The sequence below is a fragment of the Sturnira hondurensis genome, unplaced genomic scaffold (assembly GCF_014824575.4).
Source record: "Sturnira hondurensis isolate 20B ecotype Veracruz unplaced genomic scaffold, ASM1482457v3 Scaffold0009719, whole genome shotgun sequence".
Classification (NCBI taxonomy): Eukaryota; Metazoa; Chordata; class Mammalia; order Chiroptera; family Phyllostomidae; genus Sturnira; species Sturnira hondurensis.
In genome coordinates, this window is record NW_028082350.1 from 9,039,107 (window position 1) to 9,055,156 (window position 16,050).

General features: G+C 37.4%; 1 long non-coding RNA gene across 1 annotated transcript; it reads left to right on the forward strand.

Moving 5' to 3' along the window:
* The first annotated feature begins 559 nt into the window (after positions 1–559).
* On the forward strand, positions 560–3,422 carry LOC118994714 (uncharacterized). Its single transcript, XR_005068126.1, has 3 exons — positions 560–636; positions 2,967–2,974; positions 3,412–3,422. It is a non-coding gene; the product is annotated as an uncharacterized LOC118994714 (long non-coding RNA).
* The last annotated feature ends 12,628 nt before the right edge of the window (positions 3,423–16,050 follow it).

Genomic DNA, 16,050 nt, shown 5'->3' on the forward strand with positions numbered 1-16,050 from the left:
GGTGGGATGGGATGGGAGTAATAGACAGAAAACTGTACCTGAAAAATAATTAAATAAATGTTTAAAAATATATAAAAAACAAAAAGTAAAATAAAAAAACAAAACAAGTTCAATGCTGTATTCATCTAACAGCACACACATCTGGAGAAAGCAAAAAATGAACGCAACAGTAGCCAAGGAAACTTTGAAACCAGGCCCTTACTCCTTAAGCTTCCCCCGAGAAACTTAATAAATAGAATTAATAAACAATTATGTAGTTACTTGCAATGGATTGAACTTTTATGTGCCCCCACCACAAATTCACATGTTGAAACCCTAACCCCCAATGGGATGGTATTAGAAAGTGGGGTCTTTGGGAGGTGATTAGGTCATGAGGGTAGAGCCCCATGAATGAGAGTAGAGGCCCTATTAGAGGAGACCCCCACCGATTTGTCACTGCCTCTGCTACGAGGCAACACAGCGAGGAGACCCCTCATCGGAGTATCAGACGCCAGATCTGCTGGCATCTTGATGTTGGGCTTCCTCATCTTGAAAACTGACAAAGACTGCATTTTGCTGGGTATAATGCGCACTTTTTTGCCCAAATTTTTGACAGAAAAATAAGGATGCACATTGTATATGGGCAGTACTAATTCTGTAATTATGTGTTACACAAAATTATTTGTTGCATAGTTTCTTGTACCGCAATATGTTCAAAATGAAATACTCCATTTACAATACAAAAAGAAAGCATCTAGAGATAAATAAATAAATAAATGATTGAATTTAAAAAATTAAAACAAACCTTTCTTTTTTTTTCTGAAAGTTTGGGCTAAAAACGTGGGTGCACATTGTACACAGCAAAATATAGTTCATTTTTTTCAGCGTCAGACACACAGTCTCTGCTCTCTCTGTCATAGCAGCCAGGAAGGACAAAGGCGGGGCCATAGTATATTTTCAATTGGTCACACACCTAAAAGTCGCCTTGAGATCATTAGTGCTACAGAAAAGCATAGAAATTCAGCTAGGAAGGGCAGTTGAAGACATGAAAACAACAAAACAAAATGCTTCTTGCATTCAAAAAATTTCAATTATAATCCCTAATATTAAAATACCTGAGCCTTGATCCCTAAATCATAATGTTTTAGGATTAGCCTTTTTCTGGGCAATTTAAAGAATTATTAGCTACACTCTATGACTAACACGGTTAAAGTTACCATGAAGGGCTAGATTTGAGCCCAAATTACTCATGCAACCACAGTGCGAGCCGAAGTAGCAGAGCACGTTGCTGACCTACAGCAGTGATCTTCCCAACGTTTAATCAGGACAGTATGGTTGTGTGTTACATTAAGGGTTACAACCACAGCAGAACAGTTTTTACTTCTTTTGTTTTCAGGAAGACAAGTATTGAGTAGAGAGACATGTACTACTGTCTGCTAGAAAAATAAAAATTATCAAGCATTCCTTAATGCTACAGAAAACCCCATGACCTACCTTTCCAATTGTCATTCCATGTATTTAATACTACCAAGGAAGACAATGTTAACAGTGTTCAGTAATTTTATAGGTTTATTTTCTTATATGTACTAGCTGTCGATAACAGCTAGAATTTGTTCTACTTCCTCTGAGAAAATGTTGAATCAAACCAATGTGGTGAGCTGTGTATACAAGGCAATACTGAAGAGTTAGCTGTGTTTCACATTCTTAAACATCCAGATAAAAGCCCAAGCTCCGGTTGCTCTACGCATGTTAGTTACCCAAGGAACTGATAGATAACAAAACATTTTAACCATTTTCCAAATATTTAACACTCATAACAGTATGAATCCCAGCCATTGGTATCTATGCTATGATTTTATATGCACAGAAAATGGAAAAGTTGCCTCTAAATACAAATTCAGATCTAAACACCAAATTTCTTAAGATATTTTATTTTCCCCTGACCAACACATTTTTTTCCTTAAAGATGACCCTCTAGTTATACAGAATGTTAACAAAAACTGTTTTTTGTCAAATTCGACAAAAGTATTTTGAGCACCCTCTGCTTGCCAGGTTACCTGGTAGGGATTAGATACATGCTAAAAATGTATTTTTTTCAATCAATAGTCCACATTACCTAGTGGGATTCAAACATGAAAGTAAATCATTGCAATGCATTCTGATGAGTGCTATTTTAGAGATAAATGATGAATAGCTGAGACTCAAAGGAGGGTCAATAAACCACTCTGCTTAATTTGGTATGGGAACTCTTCACACAGGCATGACAGGTCAATGTCCAGGCTTCCGCCTAGTAGAAAATACAGAGAGGGACTAACGAGGAAGAAAGAACTGAAAATCTGTATGGAATAGACTGACTCACAAGCAATTCATTGAAGGCAAAACATTCCGACATTAGTGGCAAGAGATGAAGTTTAAGAAGCAAGCACAGCCATAACCATAACCATAATGATAACTGCAACTAGAAGCATAGCTGTGGATCTTGGGGGATTCCAATAACTGTAACTAGAAGCATAACTGGATCTTGGGGGACTCCAATAACAGGTTCAGGTTACCACCTGAAGCCGGCAAGATGCCATCAAGGAAGTGACATTATCCATTTAGTTCCAGATTCATGTACTGCCATCGTCTCACTGAAGAATAGGGCCCTGAACCAATACTCCACTCACTGGACATGGATTAACTTCCATGAAAAGGCAGGAGATAATTTAACATGTTCTATATTGCCTTCGGTCACTGGGAAGGCTGAGTTTCAACTGTGCAGCTAGAGAGCAAGTAATATGGAAAGCCTTCTCCGGGCCCCTGGCCAGGTCAGAGGATCAAAGCTGTACAACGCAAACCGCCTGCTTCACCAGCTTCGCTCTTGGGCCTTCAGCCGTCCTTTTAGACAGGGTGTAGGAACAGCCAGAGAGTTCTCCAGTGAAGTGCAGAGGAAGAAACTATTTGACTGATCCATGAATGAGCACCAACATTTATTTAGATTAGATAAGACATTTATGTTACATTGAAAACAAAGTAATTAAAAACACATTTAGGCAAATCTCATTTGAGGCCAATAAGGTTCAGATTTGGCAGTCGTGTGATCTAAGAAAATATGGTTTTAATAATGAATTAAGTTTTAATTTATAGATTTTCTACACTGGATTGTTTAGAAATTAGTGCCCATTTGGGAAAGATTCTCTTGCACTGAAATTGGTGTGTGGGGACTGGTATAAGGTTAATGAATTTGGGTGGTTAGAACACATTTGTTCACTCAGTTCGTCAGAAAGACAGCCTGAGGCCTTAAACATAAAACTATCACTATCTGTACAGCAACAGTTAATGTTTATCATAATACAGAGTCAAAACAACCAGTTAAGTCCTATCAAATCTAGCAAGAGGATCCGTGAGACCCTTAGCCCGATTTCAAGCACTAAAACTCGAGACCAAAAGAAGTTAAATATTTTGTCTTATGTCATACTTCTACCATAAGCAAAGCCCCAGTTACAAAACCTTTAAATAATTTTTAATTCTATTTTTTAGCCATACCATAGGGTCTGCAATTACATGGCTATTTATTCGTATAAAATGGAATGATTTTTTCTCTCCCATTTATAGGCATCACCAATCATCAGTGCTGATTGGATGTGAACGTAGCACCCCCCCTTGAGCTTNTTCAAGCACTAAAACTCGAGACCAAAAGAAGTTAAATATTTTGTCTGATGTCATACTTCTACCATAAGCAAAGCCCCAGTTTCAAAACCTTTAAATAATTTTTAATTCTATTTTTTAGCCATACCATAGGGTCTGCAATTACATGGCTATTTATTCGTATAAAATGGAATGATTTTTTCTCTCCCATATATAGGCATCACCAATCATCAGTGCTGATTGGATGTGAACGTAGCACCCCCCCTTGAGCTTTGTGGTTGGTTAGCATATAAATCTTACAAAGTATCTGTTCAGTGTATAACCTCCCTTTTTTTTCCGGGTACTTCCTTCACGTTTCAAATGATTGGACCTCCCACAGCCACGGTTGTAGATGACCTGACCCTGCAGGCTGCAAACGGGCATTGCAGATGGATGCATCTAGACCAGTAGGACGCTCACTCTAGGGTTTTGGAATTGGGATCAAGAGCTTCTCTTCCAGTCTGAGCTGTCTACTCAGACTGAAGAATGGTAAACTCTGGCACCATAAGCCAGCTAGCATAAGAACTGCAAGAGTAGTGTCAGCAGAAGACAAGAGTGCAGCTCACGTGCAGAGAGAAACAAAGAGCAGGTGGGGAGAGAGCTTGGGTCCTCACTAATTTTCAGTCCCTGTTGGCCTTTCACTGTCAAGGTTTATCTGTGTTTTTTACTTGAGCATTCTATGACACATCTCTGCAGCTCTCACAATACAGTCATACCAGGAAATGGTGTCTCTGGTCCCAGGCACTAAGAGCAAGTGTAGAGCTGGCCGAGGCACAAGAGGATGTGCGTGAGGATTCCTCCTGAGGGAGCCTACAGCCTGCAGCCTTGGAAGGTTATTGGAAGAAGACAAGAGTGTGCTGGGTACGTCTGGAGATCTCGAGTGCACGAAACCAGGAAGACAACCTCCAGTCAAGCCTTTTTACACTAAAAGTGAAGAAAAACAGGAAATGCGTATAGAGATGGCTGACATAGATCAAGAAATTAGTGAAAAGAAAATTGCAGGCTTTGCTCCTATCATCAGAACACCAACATGAACATTTCAGCTTTGCATGCGAAACATTTACTTCTCAAGCAAAAATTCTGTTTCGGCAGCAACCTTGAATAGACATTCTACATGTAATAACTCAGGGACACAAGCACAGTCCATCCGTGGCTCTAGCTCTTTGAGTCTTTGTCGAATCCTCTGTAGCCAGGCAGAAGATGAAGAAGAGAGAAGCCGGAAACTCGGAGCCTTCCCAGTTAAACCACTGACTGCTTCAGATTCCAAACAAGAGTTAAAGCTGCAAAAGATGGGAGCTATAAAAGCCCCTTAATACTCGGCCCCACAAAAATGATCAGATTCACGGTGCAGTCCTTCCATCAATTACTTCAAAAGGCATTACTGAGGAGAAGACATGAGGGCAAGAAAGAAAAGACATAAATCAACCCTGAAAATTATATCTAAGAAGGAATGTGGTCGACCGCCAGTGACACATGTTACCTACCCAAAGCAAGTAGATCAGAAGCCAACTAAGTTTACAGGGAAACTGGATTACCAAAAGCAAAGCCAAGATTTCATCCACCTTTGTCTATTGCCATCTGAGTATAAATGTTGGGCTCTCTAATTTGTACCAGCAGGAAACAGGCTCTGAAAACCACATAACCACTGAAGAAAGAACAGTATGAATTTCAGAGGCAGTGATGGTAGACAATGAAAAAGAAGGGTCTCCCAGAAAGTGGAACCTGAGCCCACAGAGAAGAGCAAACAAGGCAGTTTCTCTAAAAGACCAGGATCTAGTTCTAAGAAAAAAAAAAAAAACTTTACTTACACTTTGGGTAAGATTTTGTAACTATTAGGGTCCAGTGATCACAGTATCCCTACCATTTGACCTGTTTCTGCATGGGAGTTTTATGGCTATTATCTGTTGCCAGTTCAGTGAGCAGAGGGCTAACTTGTCTTTTTAGCTGGACCATTACTCAGACCCCCTCCAAGGATTATAGAGTACTTTGTCCGCAGCCCAGCTCCAAAGGAATGATAATAATCTAAATAAATCATAACTCCCAGAAAAGAAAAACAAAACACCTTGATCTCTAAAGATGGGGTGGATATAAATAGAGTTTTTGCTATCTCCCAGCCTTTGTTCCGTATGACGCCCTGAGGTTATGAACACTTACAAGGGGATAATAGAAATGGAGTAGCACCCAGAATCCCTAAGAAACTCAAGTCTCATCCTCCCCTTGGCCCAAATCTGGCTTTCAGTTCAAGTACGCAAGGACACTCCTAGATCAGGACTTTTCAACAGTTCTCGAGATGTCTTACAGTAAAACCCAAGGCTCCAAAATGAAACCGAAGTTGTGGTTATAGGAGTTGGAGTATCAGAAAAATACCAACTACACACACGAAAGAGGAACCTGAGGGCAGATGATTACAACGCCTGTGTACCCCACAGGGCTGGATGCAGAGACAGAATGGAGTGGTCTGCTAAGGCTTCGTATCTCCGCAAAAAGTCTTCTACCCCCAATTTCCCCAGTGGTTTCCTTGAGCAGGAAAAGCCTTTCGGGAGGGAAAAGAAGTGGTCAGATTTATAAACCAGTGAACCCACCTTGCTACAATCAACAGGTGACCTTATCACTTACTTTCCTATACCTGATGTTTATAATTTGGACCCAGGAATGCATGGCCCATTTTGGGAAGGTTATTTTTGCACATTTGCCAAATGAGAGTTTTAAATGGTGGTTCACGCCTCTATGCTCAGCCCCGGAATAAGTTATAGGTGGCATAGGTTCTAGGTAGCATCCCCTCTGGATACTAGAGCTGTCTGGGCCTGTGGGTTGCCATGCCTCTGAAAATGGTAGAGTGAGCTTTTGCAGACGGGGACACACTCCAGAACATCTGTGAGCATATAGAAAAAAGGAAAGTGATTTCTCTGTTGAGCAGCCAAGGAATAAAACTAGGGAGACAACCTCAAAAGATGTCTCCCAGCCGATGACAACGTTCATCCTATGGGAATTGACCTTTGCACCTACGGAGGGAACAGTGCCTCCAGCAATCTGTTCATACAGTAGGACCATGGAGATTACTTGTTCCAGGCATAGCTGATCGACCAGAAATGGGCACAGCACTAAAGCTAAACCAGTGAAATTACATTTTCTGGAAATCTGAAGTTTGAGATTCCAGTCCGGCCTGGTAGTCCACATAGACCGAGGTCTCACAAAATCAGCAGGACAGTAGTTAGCCTTCTCTGCTAAGATCACAGAGGGAAGTAGAGGTAAGAGGCCACAAGGCCCAGAAATAACAAGATTGAGTGCAACTGCATGGACTCCTGATTAATTTTGTTTTAGTCCGAACTATATTCCACAATCTTCAGGCTTGTAAAGTAAGGTTGCATCTTTGTGATAAATGTTTATGGTTTTGATTAAGCTAGCTCCAGCTACTTTTGTTTCCTAATGTCAGAAGCCTAGGGCAGCCCCCAGTCACTCCCTTTAATGCCAGCCCCTTTGTGCAATTAATTCCCTGATGTTGGCCTTACCTGGTTGTTAGATGGCGGAGGTGCCAGCATGCCCCTGGCCAGGACCTATCATGATTATGAAAGATAATTTGCAGTAGTCCTTACCAGGCTGTTCCTTTTTAAAAATTATTTGCTGACTGCAAAATTCCTTTCCTTTTGCCTTATTGAAGTCAGATTTCAAGTTATGTATTATCCTTTAAATGCTTTCATTGCTGCTATTCTGATACTAATTCTATTTATCTTTTATCTATTTCACATTTGGCATCACTTAAATAGGTGATATTTTATTCTGTCTGATCAGCAAAAGAAAATTGTGATTTTTTATATGATTTCCATGTGATGTATTGAATCCATCTGTGCTTAATTCAGATATTCTATGAGGATGTTTGAGCTGACCCAGCCAGGGTCTCTTACTGTGCTTTATATTTGCCTTCCCAGGCATCCCCCAGGGCCTGATCACATTGGCTGAGCTAGTTACCAGCCACAGTGACGAGATAAGGCAGTATTGATCTACCCAGAGTAGAATATCACATTAATTTTTTCCAACTCGTTTATCTTGATGACCCTTCTCATCTCCCTCCTCACTCAACGGAATAAAATTATTTGACCCTACGTATCTTACTTTAAAATAATAACTTCTGGAGAGAATCACACCAAGGTTATCTTGTCCCAAGAAACAAGATCTTTCTCTCTGATCACTATTTTTTTTTTAAATTGCCTTCTATTTTCTACAGACTTAGGGTCACTTACATTATGGCTACATTTAAGATACAATAGAAGAGTAATCTTGAACTTGAGCTATCCCCAAAATAAAGTACTTGAACTCCTGAAAATATTTAACTTCTGATAGATTAAAAGTGCATCAAACTAATGTTGTTTTCTATATGTTGTTGCTTTGAGTCTTATACTCTTGAATGAGGGAGGGCCCCCATAAACCAGAATTATCTTCTGGAGGGCGGAACCCTTGTAGGCTTCCCCCGCTAGGTGAGTGTTCTAACAAGCCACGTGTATCAGGGTAGCAGCTGGCATTGTGAGAGGTTGCATTCAGCTTCGGTGAATTTTTTGGGAAGACTCTTCATGCATTTGCCTATTTTATGACGATAATTTACGAGCACACCTGCGTGTTCAGTGGTTTTTGACCAACCCCAGCATGACCCCCATGCCTCACTCTCCCTATTCACCTGATCTCGCCCTGAGTGACTTTTTTTTTCAGTTTCCCCTGGATGAAAAATGTCCTCAAATAGAAACATTTTGCCGACGTGGAAGAGGTGAAACAAAAAAATGGCAGAAGCACAAAAAGGCATCCAAATCAATGAGTTCAAAAACTGTTTTGAGCAGTGAATAAAATATCATGCTAGGTGGGTCATGAAATGGAGAGTACTTTGAAAGTGATGGAAGCTTACACATGGAAGAATAAATACGCAATTTTTAATGCATTCAGGGTTTTTTGGTTCCCTGCTCATACACTCTAGTACAAGTCTATCCTTCAATTAATGAAGAAACGCTAGACTTTACTGAGTACTTCTAATTCTATGGCCTATGTTATATCAACCCCCAACTCCTTCCAAAGGAGTTATTTTATCAGGCTTTGGAAAAGTAATGTGGAAACATTCATAAGACACGGTTGCTGCAGGTTGCCTGGGGATCTTCTAAGCTAGACTTGGCTGAGACGGGAACGCTTAACTGTGGCCACTCTGCTCCACTTGCCTGTCCCTCTTCCTCAGACCCGTGTGTGAACACAGGCGTGTTCTCTTCCTGGAAACAGCAGGAACACAAAAAGAACCACTCCAAATCCACTCAAGCCTTGGCACTGACACTGTGCCTTCTGTCTTCTTTTTTTATTAGCCAAAGAAAGTCACATGGCCAAATGCTAATGCCAAAGGTTAGGAAATACACTCCATTTTTATGTGAAAACTCAGAACCCACATGTCAAAGGGCCTAGATAGAGAGAGAAATTAACCTTCAGGGACTACAATGCAATATACCACTATCCAACAAGTCTGCTGTTACCATACTTGAAATGAAGGAATTGGGTTAGATATTTTTAGGTCTTTCCTGGCTCTAACCCCATGGTCCTATTTATACTTTTCAATATATTGTTTTGCAATTCCAAATTATCTGTATTACTCACCTAATCATAGCTATCCATGCAAATTGACTTTATAACACACTATAGATGCTTCAAGACATGCGAGGCACTCATTGTTCTATTTCTAGGCAGGACCATAGCTACATTTCACCTGAACATTCACTAACTATGGCCTTTGAAACTTAAGAAAAAAAAAAATTCTCTATCCTTGGTATAATTAATGCACCTTTAGACATTAGCAGCCTACAGAAATGAACGAAGTCACATCATGATTTTTACCGGTCACATTTTACTGTTTCTGTGATCTACCTGTGTAAATGGCTGCGGCTCTAATCTGTACACCCACACATTTACAGAGTCATTTCAAAAAGACCCCAGTGTGTACTGAGCATGCTTGAAGATAGGTCTACCTTTATATAGTCTTCAGAATATTCACTGTACCTTGTCTCTGCAAATACACTTAAGGGCAGCATCTTAGTTTTCCTAACATTGCATAAAATGCATCCCATTTAAGGGTACCTGTCAATGAGTTTTGACAATTTTATACACCTGTATAACCCTAACTGGAAACCAGACATGCAGCATTCTCTTCCTCCCCAAGTTACATGTACTTCTTTCCATCAATCTTTTTTCCGCCCCCTAACCCCAGGCAAACATAGACCTGCTTTTAGTTTTTTATACTCGATTAAATTTTAATTTTTTCAGTGGTTCATATGAATGAAATTTCACATCAGGATTTGTATCCAACTTCTTTAGCTCAGCAAGATTTTATTGTGATTCATTCATACGGTTGCTTGGACCAAGGTGTTTATTCCTTCATGCTGCTACTAGCATTGCGTGTACACATAGCCATTTGTTTACACATTCAACTGCTGAAGAACATGTGAGCTTTTTCCCAATACACAGAGGTAATATAACATTTGTACACAGATTTTTGCGTAGACCCATGGTAAACGTCTACATTGAATCATTATGGTATTATGTGATGATGTTCAGTTGTGGCTTTAATTTGCATTTTTCAGAAAGTTAAGAAGGTTGAGCTACTTCTCATGGGATTATTGGCTGTTTCATATACATTCTTTTATGTCAGGTATGCTCATGTCTCTTGCCCATTTTAACTGGTTTTCCTTATTGTTGAGTAGTAAGAGTTGTTTATGTATTCTGGGCACAGATTCTTCATCAGAAATAAGTATTAAAAATACTCCTGCCTGTTATTTTTTAACTGTCTTTTGTGAGTAAAATGTTTTTTTTAAATTTTGAAGTATCTTTTATCAGTTTATTCTTTTATGGTTTATGCTTTTATGTCCTATTTCAAAATGTTGTGTCTATCTCAAGATCAAAATTTTTTCATCATTGTTTTATAATTTTTAATTTTATGTTCACCACTTCGATTTAGTTTCAGTTAATTTTTGTGTATAGAATGAAGTCAGGGTCTTAGGTTCCTTTTTTGTATATGAATTGTCTATCGACTCTTCCTCGCAATGTATTTAAACACATTATTTTGGGACATTTGTTTAAAAACATATTAATTGACCACATATGTGTGGATATATCTCTGAAGTATATTCTGTTCCACTCTTTGAAGTGTTTGTCTTTACCACACTGAATTGATAGATTTACAATTTTATAGTATAAAAGTGAAAAGCATTTTGTTTTAGTATGTCACTATAAATATTGTTTTTATTTTTGTGTCCAATTGTTCATTGCTAGTAATTAAAAATGAAATGGAATTTTGTATATTATCCCTTTGTCCTATATTTGTTGAATTTATTTATTAAAAGTAATAGCTTTGATATGTACTTCTTAGCATTTTCTAAATAAAAATTATGTAACCAGTGAACAGAGACACTTGATTCTTTCTGTCCAGTCTGAATATCTTGCATTTCTTTTTTATTTCTCATTGCTGAGATATTGAGTAAGAATGATGAGAAGATCAATTTAGAGCAAAAGCATGCAGACTGATGATTAGGCATGACATCAGTGCCCTATCTTTCCCGCAGTGCCCTTCTGGTCCTAATTGTCAGTAGTGATTTCATGAATGGTGGTTGAATATTGTCAAATGTTTTTCTGCATCTAGTTGGATGATCATACGGATTTTCTTATTTATTCTGCTAATATGGTGAAACACATTCCCAAATGTAAAACCAACCTTGCATTTCTGGTATGAACACTACTTGGTCAATTACTGTATCTTTTAACCCTTTTTACATATCTCTGGATTTGGATTTGCTAAAATCTAAGAATTTTTGTACCTATTTTTTTTAGGGCTCTGGGTATATAATTTTCTTTTCTTGTAGTTTTCTTTGCCACAGTTTCACTTCAGAGTTGCTTCCCTTATAAAATGAACTAGAATGAGTTCATTTCCTTTCTCCTCCAGTTTCTCAGAGAATTTGGTAGAATTAGTGATATATTATCTTAAGTGCTTGACAGAATTCACTAACAAATGCATCTTAGCCTGGAGTTGTTTGGGGGAGATTTTAGTTATTAATTAAAGTTCTTTAACAGGAAGAAAGCTATCTAGCTTTTTATTTTTTGACTCAATTTTGATAATTTGTGTCTGTGAAGGAATTTGCCCATTTCGTGTAGGTAGTACAATTTCTAACATAAATTTGCCCATTTTTCCTAGTCATACCTTTAATGTCTTTGAATCTGTTTTGAAATCATGCCTTCCATTCATGAATCGGTAGCTGTGTCATCTCTCTTCTTGATTAGTCTAGTTATAAATTTCTCAATTGTTCTATGCAAAGAGTAAACTGTTTTCATAGAGTATTTTTTATTTTCTCTTCCATCAATTGCTTATTATATTCTTTTTTTAACCTTAAGTGAATAATTTTTATTGATAAATATCATTTAATATGTTTTCCATTTAGAAATATTGAACAACTATTTAAAGAATTTTTTAAAATTTTTATTTAACTCTTGTTCAAGTACAGTTTTCTGTCTTATATTCCCATCCCTGCCCGCCCAGTGCTCTCCACCTCCCTCCCATTTCCGCCCCCCACTTTAGTTATTGTCCATGTGTCCTTTATACTTGCTCATGTGAGTCCTTCCCCTTTTCCCCTGTGATTCTCTCCCCTCTCCCCTCTGGACCCTGTCAGCACGTTCTGTATTTCAGTGTCTTGGGCTACATTTTGCTTGCTTGTTTGTTTTGTTGTTTAGATTCCTGTTAAAGGTGAGATCATATGGTATTTGTCTTTCTCCACGTGGCTTATTTCACTCAGCATAATGCTTTCCAGTTCCATCCATGATGTTGCAAAGGGTAAGAGCGCCTTCTTCCTTTATGAAGAATAGCATAGAATTCCATTGTGTAAATGTACCATAGTTTTTTGATCCAGTCATTTACTGATGGGCATCTAGGTTGCTTCCAACTTTTGGCTATTGTAAATTGTGTTGCTATGAACATTGGGGTGCATGGGTTCTTTTGGATTGGTGCTTTAGGGTTCTTAGTATATACTCCTAACAGTGGAATTGCTGGGTCAAATGGCACGTCCATTTTTAGTTTTCTTAGAAAGTTCTATACTGTTTTCCATAGTGGTTGTACCAGGCTGCAATCCCATCAACAGTGAACTAGAGTCCCCTTTTCCCCACAACCTCTCCAACATATACAAAGAACTCACATGACTCCACTCAAAGGAGATGAGCAACCCAATTAAAAAATGGGCAAAGGACTTGAAAAGACACTTCACGAAGGAGGACATACAGAGAATCCAGAGACACATGAAAAGATGCTCGATACCACTAGCTATCAGAGAGATGCAAAGCACAATGAGATACCACTTAACACCAGTCAGAATGGCTACCGTAAACAAAGAAACAAACAAGTGCTTATTATATTCTTATTTTTGGATTTACTCTTTCTTTTCTTGCTTCATAAGGAAGAAACATATATCATTGATTTTGGACCTTGTTTCTGTTCTACTATCAATAATTTAAAATATATTAGCTGAATCCTATCATATTGGTTTGTCATATTCTTGCTTTCATTCACTTGTAAATATTTTCTATTTTCCCTTCTGATTTCTTCTTTGGCCTATAAATTAGAGATGTGTTGTTTAATTTCCAGATGTTTGAATTTTTCTAGATGTCTTATTATATTTTATTCCTAATTTAATTATGTCATGGACAAAGAACATACACTGAATGGTGTAGTCTGTCCTTTAAATTATGGTCTAGATTTAAGAATGTTTTCATGTGCACTTGAAATAAATTTACAGTCTTCAATTGCTAGGTGAAATGCCTTATAATGTCATTCAGGTTAAGTTAGTTGACAATGTGGTTCTGGTCTTCAATACCCTTACTGATTTTCTGTCTACCTGTTCTATTGATTTCTGACAGAAGAATATTGTACTTTCCACATACAACTGTGCATTTAGGTATTTCGCCATTCAGTTCTATCAGTATTTGATTCATACGTTTTAAAGCCCTATTATTAATTGCCTACACATTTAGAATTACTAAGTCTAATGAATGAATTGACCCTTTAACATTAGAAATGTATATCTATCTCTTGCTGTAAAATCAATGTTTTCAGATTACCACTTATATGATATATCTTGTTTTATCCCTATAAATGCAACCTAGCTTTTCTTTAGACATTAACAGAGTTTCTGTGGTTTTTCAATCCAATTTAACAATCTCTGATTTTCAGTGGAACAGACTATTTATATCTAATGCCATTATTGGTATGATTGGGTTCAAGTATGCATTATGTTATTTGACACTTTTATGGCATAAAAATTCTAGGTGTAGGTTATTATTTTTATTGCTTGTTTGTTGGTGTACTTCACATAACTTTAAGTTCCATTGTTGTCTCTCTTGCATAGTTTCTGGTGAGAAGTTTATAGTTCTTTTATCTATGTTTGACTTATCTTAATGTGCATTTTTCCCTCCAGCTACTACTGCTGTGAAAATCTATTTATCACTGTTATTTTGAAATTTCTTTACAGTGCACATTTAAAAAAAAATTTATCCTTCATGAAGACTTCTGAATTTCTTAGGTCTTTTTAACTTTTCATCAAATATGAAATAACTTTGCCATTATTTTCTTAAATATTGCTGACACTTCCTTTATGGATTCTCATTACACACATGTCAGAATTCTTTATATGCTCACACAGTTCACTGAGGATCTGTTCATTATCTTTCAGAATCTCTTTCTCACATTGCTTCATTTTGCATTTTTTTATTTCTATGATTTAAATGTACTGATTTGATCCTGAAAATTCAAATCATCTAACACTATTTCATTTCAGATATGGTTTTGAAAAGTTAGTGACTTTCATTGTAGATATTGTTTTTTCCAGGAGTTTTATGCTGTCCCTTGTCATATCTTCCATTTCTTGCTTATAGTCTTTTTGCTATATGTAATTGGGTATATTTGTAATAACCTATTTGCAATCTTAGCACTTTTTAACTGTTGACCTTTTCTATACACTGATCTTTCTTCTGATTTATGTTACATTTCTTGCTTATTGATTGTCACACCCAGCAATGTTTAATTGAAAGCTACAGATTATGAATTTGATGTAGCTAAGTCTTTCTCTTCCTTCAAGGGGCATTGATCATTCTTCTGCTAATTAGTGTAGTTATTTAAGGTTAAAGTTGACCCTTTCAATGTTTACTTTAACTTCATTATTGTCTTTTTGAGTAGCTCATGCCCTAGGGAACATTTAGCCACATTTCTAAGGTATCACCATGGATGTCTAGTGAATGCCTTGAGTAATCAATGAAGACTTTCAACTCTGCTAGTAGGAAATTAAACACCATTTTCAGTCTTGTTGTATGAGGTCCAGAAACCATGCATCTCACAGCTCACTCATGCTTCTCTGTCTAACCTTACAGAGTTTCATCCTACACGCATTCAATTTAATGTTCAGAGGAGAATTAATAGGGCACTTAGGTAGATTTATGAAGACCTTTTTCCGTGTGAATTGCCTATTTCTAAAATGCACCTGCACAATTTTCGCTTATAATCTGCTTAGGATCTTCGTTGCTGCTCTGAGGTTTGGGATGTTCCTTCAAGGAGAAAGTCAAGGTTGTTATAGAGCTAACCTTATTTTCTTACCCTCTCTCAGGAATCATAGTACTGTATTACCTATTTTCCAGTAAATGAAAACTATTCATATATTTTTCTTATTTTTTATTTGCTTATGATGGAAGGTTAAACATTATCCCTGTTGCTCTATTGTTGGCCAGGAGAAAAAATGTCTCACCATTATAATTTTATTTGAGCAGTGGGAAAGCAGTATACACAGGAAACAATTTGGCAAGAACACTGACTGTTATTAACACCAAGCATGTAAAATATTACTTTTGGATTTACTATAAAACAAATGCCAATTAAGTATGATATATCTTTCAAGCTTGACTTATAAACAAATAACAAGCTCACCAGTAAGAGCAGTGTGGTTGAGTAGAAGAATTTTAAAGAAAACTTTAAGAGCTTTTCTCTGATTCAAAATTGTATGCTTACAACTAGAAAGCAGTTATTAATGCAGATGGTTGCAGAGAAGCATAGAGATAAGGGCCCCAAATAATAATTCACTGCTCAAAATAGAACTTTTCCAACACTATACACAGATGAGTTGATGAACAAATGATGTAAATTGACAGTACCCGACTCCATTCAAGGTTTGAAAAAAAGGGTCATGTAAAAGGGAAGTGATACAAAGTTCAAGAGAGAATACCCCCCATTCCAGGACAAGTTAAATAAACAAAATAAAGATAAAACTGTAATAATTACATGGTATACTGGGATTGGATTAGAGTCATGTAGTGGGACAGAGAAAAGAATAAAAGGAGACCATCAGAAAGATTAAGAGATTTAAT